We start from the raw sequence: 13,959 nt of genomic DNA, 5'->3' as shown, positions 1-13,959 counted from the left end.
GCCAAGCTTTCTTCCATCCAGGACCTCTATACCAGGCCATGTTAGAGTAAGGCCCTAGCACTTGTCAAAGACTCCAGCCACCCTAGTCATAGACTGTTCTTTCTGCTACCGCGCGGCAAGCGGTACCAGAGTGCCAAGTCTTGGTCCAAAATGCTTCTTAACAGTGTCTACCCCCAAGCCACTCCAGGACAGCTAATCAAATGACTACCCAGACTATTTGCATTGTCCCCAGCCCCCTCTTTTATGCTGCTGCTACTCTCTGTTTATTATCTATGCATAGTCACTTGTCATAGAATAAGTCGTACTCATCCTTAAAAATGTCGTACTGGAGAGAAGAGGAGGACCAAAACGCAGCAGGTATGTGCAGGCTCATCTTGACTTTTATTAACTATCAAAATGAACACCCAAAATAACAAACATAATTACGATCGACAAAAACAGTCTGGTAAGGCCCAAGGCTACACACAGAACAATTCCCCACAACCAAAGACAAACACACACCTATATAGGACTTCCAATCAAAGGCAACTATACACACCTGCCTTCAATTGGAAGTCCCAATCATCAACCCAACATTTAACAAACACAAACCCCCTGCCACATCCTGACCTAGACTAAGCAATACGCCCTCTGCTGGTCAGGACGTGACAGTACCCCCCCCTCAAGGTGCAGACTCCAGGATGCACCTAAAAAAGAAAAACAAGAAAATCCCCAATACCCCAACAAAAACCCAACAAACAATAACCCCTAAACCATAAGGGAGGGAAGGGAGGGTGGCTGCCGTCAACGACGGCACTGTACTACACCCTCCCTCCCCAACCCACCTATCCTGGAGGTGGCTCAGGTGCAGGCCGTTCCAGGCAGTCGGGCCACTCTGGCAGCACGGGACAGTCTGGGCAGTCTGGCAGCTCGGGGCAGTCTGGCAGCTCGGGGCAGTCGGGGCAGTCTGGCAGCTCGGGGCAGTCGGGGCAGTCTGGCAGCTCCGGCAGGTCAGCGCAGTCTGACCTCTCTGACGACGACTGTTGACTGGCGGGCAGCTCTGACGACGACTGTTGACTGGCGGGCAGCTCTGACGACGACTGTTGACTGGCGGGCAGCTCTGACGACGACTGTTGACTGGCGGGCAGCTCTGACGACGACTGTTGACTGGCGGGCAGCTCTGACGACGACTGTTGACTGGCGGGCAGCTCTGACGACGACTGTTGACTGGCGGGCAGCTCTGACGACGACTGTTGACTGGCGGGCAGCTCTGACGACGACTGTTGACTGGCGGGCAGCTCTGACGACGACTGTTGACTGGCGGGCAGCTCTGACGACGACTGTTGACTGGCGGGCAGCTCTGACGACGACTGTTGACTGGCGGGCAGCTCTGACGACTGTTGACTGGCGGGCAGCTCTTGCCCCGTCAAACAGCCCTTGTGCCCCCCCCTAAAAAATTATTGGGGGTGCCTCTCGGTCTCCCTTACCCGTTGTGTCTCCCAGTCCTCGCCAGCCTTCTTCCGCTGCTTGGTCCTTTGTTGGTGGGTGATTCTGTCATACAATAAGTCGTACTCATCCTTAAAAATGTCATACTGGAGAGAAGAGGAGGACCAAAACGCAGCAGGTATGTGCAGGCTCATCTTGACTTTTATTAACTATCAAAATGAACACCCAAAATAACAAACATAATTACGATCGCCAAAAAACAGTCTGGTAAGGCCCAAGGCTACACACAGAACAATTCTCCACAACCCCAAAGACAAACACACACCTATATAGGACTTCCAATCAAAGGCAACTATACACACCTGCCTTCAATTGGAAGTCCCAATCATCAACCCAACATTTAACAAACACAAACCCCCTGCCACATCCTGACCTAGACTAAGCAATACGCCCTCTGCTGGTCAGGACGTGACATCACTTTACCTGTACCTACATGTTCATATTACCTCCATTACCTCGACTAACCTGTGCCCCCACACATTGACTCTGTACCGGTACCCCCTGTATATACCCTCACTACTGTTATTTTACTGCTGCTCTTTAATTATTTTTTACCTATCTATTTTTTACCATGTAACGCCCTGGCCATAGAGAGGGTTTTTTGTTCTCTATTTTTGGTTAGGCCAGGGTGTGACATGGGTGGGCGTTCTAGGTTTCTTTTTCTATGTTGGTGGTTTTCTTTGTTTCGGCCGTGTATGGCTCTCAATCAGGAACAGGTGTAGATCGTTGTTGCTGATTGAGAGTCATACATAGGCAGCCTGTTTTTCCTTTGGGGTTTGTGAGTGAATGTTTTCTGTCTAGGTTTGTTAATCCTGACAGGACTGTTTGGCTGTCATTCCTTGTCGTGTTTTCTTTTTGTATAGTGTTCATTCGTTTATTAAAATCCTTAATATGAACACATCCTCCGCTGCACCTTGGTCTCAATCTGACGACGGCCGTTACAAACCAACAATGCAGTTTTAAGAAAAAAAAGTGTTAAGGACTTGTAAGTAAGCATTTCACTGTAAGATCTGCACCTGTTGTATTCGGCGCATATGACATAACATTTGATTTGACTTGAAATAGTGATATTTCATTTAGTATACACTGTACATTTCATATGTCATATGATTACAATAATATCAAACGTCGATGCGTGGCTTTTATCTAAATGGATTTAGAATGGAATGGAACCCAGGTGCCAGTCTCCTTCCTCAACACTCCCCACAGAATACTCAAGACCGAACTGACTCACTTCAACCTTCCATCTCTTGAAAGTAAGGGAGAGCCGCACACTCTAGGAGCTCAGACACAAAAATGTAATGTCCAACGTTTCGACAGCCAAGCTGTCTTCATCAGGGTATGATCACAAACACTGAGAGATGACTAATTTATATAGTGTCAAAAGACACACAGGTGTCTGTAATCATGGCCAAGTGTGGCCTAATATCATTGGTTAATTCTCAAATATAAAAATGGCATACAAAGAACAGCATACAAATGGATAGCATACGATCATAGATTCATTTTAGACTACACAAGCTTACAAACAATTACAATGGCAAAGTCACAATAATCACAAGAATGGCTTAAGATCAAAGTCTATGTTGAGACCGAAGGGTGCAAGGGTCTTTAAGTTAAAGATCCAGGCAGCCTCTCGTTTTCACAATAAATTAACAAGGTCACCCCCTCTCCTCGGGAGGGTGACATGTTCGATGCCAATATAAAGCAGAGACGAAATCGAGTGGTTTGCTTCCAAAAAGTGGGCCTCAACTGGGTAAGTCAAGTTTTTGCACCTAATGGTGCTACGATGCTCTGAGATACGTACTTTTAATTCACGCTTTGTTTTACCCACATCATTTTTACCACAAGGACAAGTTCTAAGATAAATAACTGCCTTAGTGGAGCACGTAATAACACCTTTGATTGGGATCGATTTCCCTGTTTGTGGGTGTTTGAAGGATCTACATTTATAAGTGGCATTGCATTGAGCACAGCCATTACACTTGTAATTTCCATCCAGTAGGGGCGCAAATAGACGTTGTTCAGGAATATCTTGGGGTGGTAAACCTTCTAGAACCTTCCATCTCTCACAGACTGGAAACCCCTAAGGGATGATGAAGAGTCAATGAAGGAAACAACAACATACTTCACAAAGATGGAGTGAAGGGCTTGATGGGGAGAGGGGTAGAGAGCGGTCCGTTGGGGGAGAGTGATGAAGGGAGAAAGAAGAGTGGTGTGTGCCAGTATATTATTGTTTTTTATTAAACCTTTTAAAAACAGTTTAACTATTTAATGGGGACAATGTACAGTAAACCTAAACATAATCACCAAGTCACAGTCAACCAGTCATTTAAAAATGGCAATTACCATATATTAGGCATATGATGAGTTACTGAACAACACAGGCCTGACCTCTCGGTTCATTTGAAATGACTGGTTAATGGCAACGATTCTGATCGCTGCAAGAGTCTGGGCCCATAAGAGCCTGTAAGAACATACATATTAGTACCGCCTGGGTTTTAGATGCCTCCTGACTGTGTCAGTTCACATTTAGCAAGAAGAGACAGGATGTCCTAGTTATTGCCTGCCACATTTCCACTGACGGATTGATGAGTGTTGAATACCTCTCTGAGCAGAAACACAATCTCCAGGACAGATGGATGCACTGACTCTGTTCACATTGGTTCCATTAAGCCTCCCCCTAAACGTACGACAGTCGTCGTCGCTGTGGCGCGTAAACTGTGGACAGTGTTTACTGTGAGCGCGCGGTCAAGACTCCACCGGGATTGATTGACAGTTCCTGTGGGAGTGGTGAATGCAATCTTTGCAAGAGCTTTTCTCTGAGCTCCACCGGGGTAGGGACAGGGGTGGTCCCCGGGTCAGGAGTGTGGTGCGGCGGATGCTGCTGTTCGAGTCCTGATGGCCGAACATGTGGAACAGCCTCCGGCAGCAAGGCAGACAGTGGACCATGTCAGAGGAGGTGGCCACTGAAGATCATGTAGATCCACGGGTTACAGCAGCTATTCAGACTGGCCAGCAGAGCCGAGATGGTGACTGTGGTGTTTTCAGAGTCTGGAGAGAGAGAAACAGGGAATAGGTGTCGGCCAGTCAGTGAAGGAGAAAACATTCAAGCAAATCAAATCAAATCAAATTTATTTATATAGCCCTTCGTACATCAGCTGATATCTCAAAGTGCTGTACAGAAACCCAGCCTAAAACCCCAAACAGCAAGCAAAGCATGTGAAAGAAGCACGGTGGCTAGGAAAAACTCCCTAGGAAAAACTCCCTAGAAAGGCCAAAAACCTAGGAAGAAACCTAGAGAGGAACCAGGCGATGAGGGGTGGCCAGTCCTCTTCTGGCTGTGCAGGGTGGATATTATAACAGAACATGGTCAAGATGTTAAAATGTTCATAAATGACCAGCATGGTCAAATAATAATAATCATAGTAGTTGTCGAGGGTGCAACAAGCACGTCCGGTGAACAGGTCAGGGTTCCATAGCCGCAGGCAGAACAGTTGAAGCTGGAGCAGCAGCACGGCCAGGTGGACTGGGGACAGCAAGGAGTCATCATACCAGGTAGTCCTGAGGCATGGTCCTAGGGCTCAGGTCCTCCGAGAGAAAGACAGAAAGAGAGAAAGAGAGAATTAGAGAGAGCATATTTAAATTCACACAGGACACCGGATAAGACAAGAGAAATACTCCAGATGTAACAGACTGACCCTAGCCCCCCGACACATAAACTCCTGCAGCATAAATACTGGAGGCTGAGACAGGAGGGATCAGAAGACACTGTGGCCCCATCCGATGATACCCCCGGACAGGGCCAAACAGGCAGGATATAACCCCACCCACTTTGCCAAAGCACAGCCCCCACACCACTAGAGGGATGTCTCCAACCACCAACTTACCGTCCTAAGACAAGGCCGAGTATAGCCCACAACGATCTCCGCCATGGCACAACCCAAGGGGGGCGCCAACCCAGACAGGAAGACCACGTCAGTGACTCAACCCACTCAAGTGACGCACCCCTCCCATGGACGGCATGGAAGAACACCAGTAAGCCAGTGACTCAGCCCCTGTAAAAGGGTTAGAGGCAGAGAATCCCAGTGGAAAGAGGGGAACCGGCAAGGCAGAGACAGCAAGGGCGGTTCGTTGCTCCAGCCTTTCCGTTCACCTTCACACTCCTGGGCCAGACTATACTTAATCATAGTACCTACTGAAGAGATAAGTCTTCAGTAAAGACTTAAAGGTTGAGACTGAGTCTGCGTCTCTCACATTGGTAGGCAGACCATTCCATAAAAATGGAGCTCTATAGGAGAAAGCCCTACCTCCAGCCATTTGCTTAGAAATTCTAGGGACAATTAGGAGGCCTGCGTCTTGTGACCGTAGCGTACGTGTAGATATGTACGGCAGGACCAAATCGGAAAGGTAGGTAGGAGCAGGCCCATGTAATGCTTTGTAGGTTAGCAGTAAAACCTTGAAATCAGCCCTTGCCTTAACAGGAAGCCAGTGTAGGGAGGCTAGCACTGGAGTAATATGATCCAATTTTTTGGTTCTAGTCAGGATTCTAGCAGCCGTATTTAGCACTAACTGAAGTTTGTTTAGTCCTTTATCCGGGTAGCCGGAAAGTAGAGCATTGCAGTAGTCCAGCCTAGAAGTAACAAAAGCATGGATTAATTTTTCTGCGTCATTTTTGGACAGAAAGTTTCTGATTTTTGCAATGTTACGTAGATGGAAAAAAGCTGTCCTTGAAACAGTCTTGATATGTTCTTCAAAAGAGAGCTTAGTTCTGCTTGTTCTGTTTATCTACTAGCAGTGACGCACACTATTTATGCGTATTCTCGAGGGAGTCTCAGCAAGCCACTAGGTCTGAAGGGTCACTGACTCGCCAGCAAAATATTTAATTAACATTTGGAGTTCTCCAGGAGAGATCAGAGTCAGTGCATCCATCTCTCCTGGAATAAGTCAAGGGGTCTGAATACTTTCCGAAGGCACTGTAGTTTTTAACCATATTTTTAGGCTATACAGTGTTTGTTTACATTTACATTGTTTACCAACATTGGCGTAAAACAATCATATGTTTTCGGTTCTAATGTGGTACGACAGTTTAACTAAGCTCATAAGGCATTTATGAGTTATATTCTTCAAGAATCAGTGGGTACGTATTCGTCACTTATAAGTCTAAAAATGGATGTACAACTGATGATTGCGTCTAAGATGAATGCACTAACTAAGACCGGTGGTCGTTTTCACAACTGTCTGTCACACCTGCACAACGGTTGCGTTAAATGGCACGTGTTTAACACTTTATGTATGCCCTTTAGGTGGTTCTGCTGTTTTTCTATATTGCGCACGGTCCGATAATTCAAGCTACAGCAGGAGGAATAACATCCGCTACATACAGACCTCATCAAGGCAATGGGTTATGAGTTAACTCACATGCACAGAAATGATAATGAAATGACTTCCAGTAAGAGGTTTTTGTGCGCGGTTATTCCATTGAGGTCACAATAATGTACCCCAGGTCTCCAGTTTGCACAGCCTATAGCCTAAGTAATACGTCTTGACTGTCTGTATAGTCTATTTGTTTCAGTTTGGTCTATGTATCTGAGAAGGAGTTATACAGTTTTTGTCTCACTATGTCCGTGGTAAACTGTTGCGTAAAAGCTATCTAAATTTGGAGAGCAGTGAAGCAGATTTTAGGGAAGCCCCTTGGGTGATGCATGAAATATGTGCTGAAGCTGTGCACTATTGCCAACGTATTATTGAGGAAGTAGACCTAAGCAATAATGGAATGTTTAAAAACACAATGAACGGAGACATGGCACCAGCGCGCGCTGCCACTAACTTACGGCTCAGAGCCCAAATACAACACGTACCATCCCACGAGAAGCTCTCATCCCACACCGACCACATCTGTACGGTGAGAAACGGAGCCCAGCACACCACGTATGCCAGCAAGATCACGAAAGTAATCTTCACTGTGCGCAGTTTGGCGCGCGTGATGGTGGTGAAGCTGCTGACTGAACTCTAACCGATCAGCCCATTCTTGCTCACAAGTGCCATCGCAATCGTGCTCTTCTGGGTCTTGTACTTTATGTTCAACCAGATGGATCGGCAGATGAAGCCGTAGCAGAGCATGAGCACGGCCACGGGCACAAGGAAGATGCCCACGGTGATCCAGTTGATGTAGGCGCGCACACCCCACGGCTGGATAAAGTGTCCCCAGCAGTCATACACGGCCGAGCCCGGGTGGACCTCGCTCAGTGAGAAGTTAAAATACTGGGGCATGCTCAGGGCAAGACTACACACCCAGGTGGCCCCGATCATCATATAGGCGCGCTTGGTGGGCTGGTGAATGGTCTGCATCGGGTGACAGATGGCGATGTAGCGGTCCAGCGTCATCATCACCATCATGTAGGTGGGCGCGAACATCCCTAGCACCTGCAGGTGCTTGACGATGCGACACAGGAAGTCAGGCCCGTAGAAGCGGAAGGTGATCTCCCAACAGAGCTGCGGCAGCACCTGGAAAAAGGCCACAACCAAGTCCGCGAGGCTCAGGTGTTTCATGAACAGGTGCATGCGCAAGGGCTTCCGTCGGCTCATGTACATGGCCAGCAGCACGCTCAGGTTCCCCACCACAGCCACGACGAATGTCACGCTAAGCACCGTGATCTCGATCTTAGCAACCTCCACGTTCCGGCCAAACGGGTCGCTGGAGTTCTCAAGAGTGCCGGTGTCGTTCCCAGGGTCCTCCATCATCCCCGGCTTGCCGGTGGGGTCGAAGCCTATGTTCACATTTTCTTCCATGATGTTGAGTGAGCTCTCTGAAGGGAAGAGTGCGTCTCCGGAGAAGTGCATGACTGTCCTGAACCAATCCGCGCCCACGATCACCTGCTGCCAGCTAGCTTTAAATTTAAGCAATGTCTTAGAGTCTATCGTCTACATAAACTCGCTCTTTGCGCACAGACCGACATATGTGTTGGCTTGGCAAAGATGTGGAGCACTTCATGGTGTGAAACTGTATCTGTGCGCAGTCTCCACCAACTCTTTTAAAATGATTGTATACCCCCAGAGACCGCCCCCACATCGCCAACCGCCTCTAAACAGCCTTGAACACAAAAACAACAGCAGAGAGAAACAGCATGTATGGAAAACAGTATTGTTTGCATGGGTGGAATTTCTCTGAAAGACTCGTTACCACTTGCAATTAAATAGGGAATACACTGATGTTTTCAACTGTAAATGTCTCCAGATTCTTTACTGCTAACCCTAATAACGAATGGTGCAATTAGTGGGTAAATATTCATAATGCTGGTCAGTATCCATATCCATTTACTTATCATACCGCTAAGAATCCTTTTTGAAAAGGTAACCATTTTTTAAAACTTGTAAGGTGACCCATTTTCGTCTTTCAGATGATCTTGTTCTGATGTTTATCATATTACTGTGATGCCAAAGCAACTTCTCCACATTTTATTTTACTAGGCAAGTCAGTTAAGAACAAATTCTTATTTTCAATGACAGCCTAGGAACAGTGGGTTAACTGCCTTGTTCGGGGCAGAACGACAGATTTCTACCATGTCAGCTCGGGGATATGATCTTGCAACCTTTCGATTACTAGTCCAATGCTCCATCCACTAGGCTACGCTGCCGCCCACATTGTGTGGACAATAAAGGTTTTCTATTATATTACATTCTGACATATCACCTTTTTCATGTTTTATGCACAATAGATTCAGATCACTCTCTCTCTTTTGCCAAAATGTGGAATAAGTCAAGGGGTCTGAATACTTTCCAAAGGCACTGTAGGTTTAACCATATTTTTAGGCTATACAGTGTTTGTTTACATTTACTTTGTTTACCAACATTGGAGTAAAACAAGCATATATTTTCGGTTCTAATGTGGTAAGACAGTTTAACTAAGCTCATAAGGTATTTATGAGTTATATTCCTCAAGAATCAATGGGTACATATTCTTCATTTATAAGTCTAAAAATGGATGTACAACTGATGATTGCCTCTAAGATGAATGCACTAACTAAGTTGCTCTGAATAAGAGCGTCTGCTAAATGATTCAAATGGAAATGTAATTCATATACTTTTGTGGAGCAATAGAAGAGCATTGTTTCCACATTACAGTAGAGACACAGGGCGGGGAGATTGTGTCCTCTTATCTCCTCTCAGATATTGAAAAGTCTATCTTTCTACCTGCCTACCCATGGCACTGCCTCCCTCTTACTGCTGAAAATGATCCCTGGTCAGGTCGTCCAACTCTCTTGTCTTCTAAAGTAAGATACAACATGTGTGGGTTGTGTGAAACACTCCTCTACTTACTGAGCTCTTCTGATCTGAATTACAACATTGTCCCTGTAACCTTACAACAATTCCAATGTTCAGTCTGTATGCAGAGAGTGAAAACCAGCAGAGAGGAATGTGATGCAGCTCTCACGGAAGAACGTGTTTCTCATGTCAAAGAGTTGGAACCGGAGAGAGAAGGCCAGATTGCAGATGGTGAGTTACGTAACGTATTGTTACATTACAAACAATGGAGGGTAATGGCAATGTCAGAGTATATGGATTCATGAAACTGGCCAGTCATTAGGCATGTCAGACTCTCACTGCAGGCGGTGATACATCATCATTGAACTCAATGTATCAAATCAAAATCAAATCAAATGTTATTGTCACATACACATATTTAGAAATGCTTGTGTTCCCAGCTCCAACAGTGCATTAATATCTAACAATACACAACAATACACACATCTAAAAGTAAAATAATGGAATTAAGAAATATAGAAATATAAGGACAAGCAATGCCGGAGTCCGGAGTATAAATATTTACTGAACAAAAATATAAACGCAACATGCAACAATTTCCAATGATTTTCCTGAGTTACAATTCATATTTAAATAAATTAGCCCAAATCTATGGATTTCACATGGCTGGGCAGGGGCGCAGCCATGGGTGGGCCTGGGAGGGCATAGGCCTACCCACTTGGGAGCAAGGCCCACCCACTGGGGACCCAAGCTCAGACAATCAGAATGAGTCTTTCCCCACAAAAGGGCTTTATTACAGAGAGAAATACTCCTCAGTTTCTTCAGCTGTCCGGGTGGATAGAATATATAGTATATCTGTAGAATACCTAGGATAGAATACTATTTGTACAGTAATAATTGAATAGGATGGCCTTGACTAGAATACAGTGTATATATATATGTGAAATGGGTAAAACAGTATGTAAACATTATAAAATGTATCAGTGTTCCGTTATTAAAGTGACCAGTGTTCCATGTCTATGTGCATAGGGCAGCAGCCTCTAAGGTGCAGGTTTGAGTAACCGGCTGGTAGCCAGCTATTCACAGTGACTAAGTTCAGGGCCTTGAGATAGGAGCTGTTTTTCAGTCTCTCGGCCCCAGCTTTGATGCACCTGTACTGACCTTGGGTGGCTGAGGTCCTTCATGATCTTCTTGGCCTTCCTGTGTCACGGGTGCTGTAGATGTCCTGGAGGGCAGGAAGTGTGCCCCCGGTGATAATATGGGCAGACCGCACAACACATCACTGACAATCTGAAATGGTCCACCCACACAGACAATGTAGTGAAGAACCCTCTGGAGAGCCCTGTGGTTGTGGATGATGCAGTTGATCGGTGCGGATCGATGCGGATCGATGCGGATGATGCAGTTGCCGTACCAGGCGGTGATACAGCCCAACAGGATGCTCTCATAGGTGCATCTGTAAAAGTTTGTGAGGGTCTTAGGGGCCAAGTCGAATTTCTTCAGCCTCCTGAGGTTGATGAGGGGCTGTTGCGCTTTCTTCACTACATTGTCTGTGTGGGTGGACCATTTCAGATTGTCAGTGATGTGTACACAGAGGAACTTAAAGATTTTCACCTTCTCCACTGCGGCCCGGTTGATGTGGATACGGGTGTGCTCCCTCTGCTGTCTCCTGAAATCCATGATCATTTCCTTCGTTTTGTTGACATTGAGGGAGAGGTTATTTTCCTGGCACCACTCTGCCGGGGCCCTCACCTCCTCCATGTAGGCTGTCTCGTCGATTTTGGTAATCAGGCCTACCCCTGTTGTGTCATCTGCAAACTTGATGATTGTGTTGGAGGCGTGTTTGGTGTAATTTGGCTCATGATATGTGTTTGATATGGGTTGGCGACATATGACACACATTGTTTGGTATGGTCTCTGCCTCAACATATTTATCTCTAAGTGGCCACCAGTGTCAAGAAAATTACCGGCCTTTGTGTGAGTGAGGACAGCCCTGTGGAAGACTGTTGAATCGAGCAGGGCCAGATAAATATATACAGGCTACAGGGGGTGTGTGTGTGTATGGGGTTGTGTGTGCGTGTGTTTAGCAGAGAGGTCTGGGTCTGTCAGACCAAAGCAATATGAAGCTATAGTGAGTGTTGTTGTTTGGCTCAGAATCCACTGAACAATAGCGGAGTGAGATTGTCTGGGGGGAAGGAATAGGTTAGCTACATAGAGAGCTGATATACAAGCCTATTCAACCAAAACAATCATTAAAAACCCTAAAAGCTCAGGAAGATGAATACTGCATTCCACTTATCCACAAAAAAACGTTTTGTGGGTTCTATACAATAGAGCTCCTGAGTCTGAACTGAAAACAAACCCAGAAGTAACTATGTTTGAACCACTGTTCCGGGAAGGAAGTAAAAACATATATTTTTAAAAATATTTTAATTCATGTGTTTTTGTGAGAACAATGAGAGAGAAGAGTCTCCATGTTGCCTCAACATTGCCCAGTGGTCTGTAGAGAGAACAGGTTGTTCTTTGAGATGTTCTGCTGGGGAGTAAAATCAAATTCAATTGTATTGGTCACATACACATGGTTAGCAGTTGTTATTGCGAGTGTTGCGAAATACTTGTGCTTCCAGTTCTGACAGTGCAGTAATATCTAACAAGTAATCTAACAATTCCACAACAACTACCTAATACACTCAAATCTAAGTAAAGGGATGGAATAAGAATATATACATATAAAAATATGGTTGAGCGATGACCGAGCGGCATAGGCAAGATGCAATAGATGGTATAAAATACAGTATAAACATATGAGATGAGTAATGCAAGATATGTAAACGTTATTAAAGTGGCATTATTAAAGTGACTAGTGATCCATTTATTAAAGTGGCCAATGATTTCAAGTCTGTATGCAGGCAGCAGCCTCTGTGCTAATGATGGTTGTTTAACAGTCTGATGCCCTTGAGATAAAAGCTGTTTTCAGTCTCTCGGTCCCAGCTTTGGTGCACCTATACTGAGCTTGCCTTCTGGATGGTAGCGGGGTGAACAGACAGTGGCTTTTGGTCCAGATAGCAGCAGATACATGGGCTACACATACTAAGACAGAGGGGCGCGGTTTCCCTCGCTCTGATGATTTCTCCAGTGTGATTCAGCCACTTATGAATTGACGAAAAACTATGAAAATACAGAGACGAAAGATATTTAAAAAAAATGTATAAGTCAAATATTTGGGGAAGACTAGCTTCCCTTGGCGTCCATAAATCCACAACACTGATTTTAATTGAAAACAATCACAGTAAGGTACTAAATTATTCAGCAGACATTTTTTGATAGCGATATAAACAGCTTCATTGGACCTTTTAAAAATATCCCACTAGTGACCATGGTTGACTTATTTTAAGAAATGCCATTGGTCGGTGGATATGAAGTCTAAGATCTTTGACAGCCTGATGGGAACATTGTTACAGGAAATAATCACTCATCTGGTGGAGGTTAGCATAGGGCTAACGTGTGCCAGGTTATCTGATGGGACCAGCTACAATGTAGCGTTCTATCACGTGCAAGTTAATCAAATACTTAAATAGGCTAATGTGCATTTTGAGACGGAGAAACTTTCAATTTAAACTGTTTAATGTTCGCAAGTATGGCCCCAATTAAGTTTATCATCACTCTGGAACAATGTCTGTGTGTGTGTGTTTGTGTGTGTGCACCCGCGCTCTCGTGTTTGTTTTATTGCATGGCTTTTTAGTGACTTTTGAATTTAGAGCGAGACTGTATTAGCTCATGGAGGAGCTGGTAGCTGTTAGTCAGGTGAGCTGTTAAGCACTAAATCTGTGCAAACAGATCGGCCCTGCTCTCTGTCAAAGCCAAATCCTCTATATGGCCTGGCCTTCGGCCTACACACATACCATAACCACACACTATAGTAACCCTCTGTAACAGTACCACAATTGGTCAGATAACAATTTTCAATTGATGTACAGTGAAGGGAATATAGGCAATACACTGGTCTTATGTCAGCATTGAACTTCCCTATTTCCTATTCCCCTTTGAACCTGAATCAGAGGTAGAAATGGAAGGGTCAAAGGGTTGAGCGGTAAAGAGCAAAACAATCCAGATGACAAACAGACCCTCCACACAATCCCTCTCTCCTTCCATCCCTCCTTCTCCCTCCACACTCTCTCCTTCCATCCCTCCACACTCTCTCCTTCCATC

General features: G+C 45.3%; 1 pseudogene; it reads right to left on the bottom strand.

Moving 5' to 3' along the window:
- Nucleotides 1-3,706: 3,706 nt before the first annotated feature.
- LOC106576043 (arg8-vasotocin receptor-like) lies at nt 3,707-8,652 on the bottom strand (annotated as a pseudogene).
- Nucleotides 8,653-13,959: the final 5,307 nt, after the last annotated feature.

The sequence above is a fragment of the Salmo salar genome, chromosome 17 (genome assembly GCF_965601325.2).
Source record: "Salmo salar chromosome 17, fSalSal1, whole genome shotgun sequence".
Lineage (NCBI taxonomy): Eukaryota > Metazoa > Chordata > Actinopteri > Salmoniformes > Salmonidae > Salmo > Salmo salar.
The sequence above is the reverse complement of the archived record's forward strand: the minus strand, read 5'-3'. Positions and strand labels throughout refer to the sequence as shown.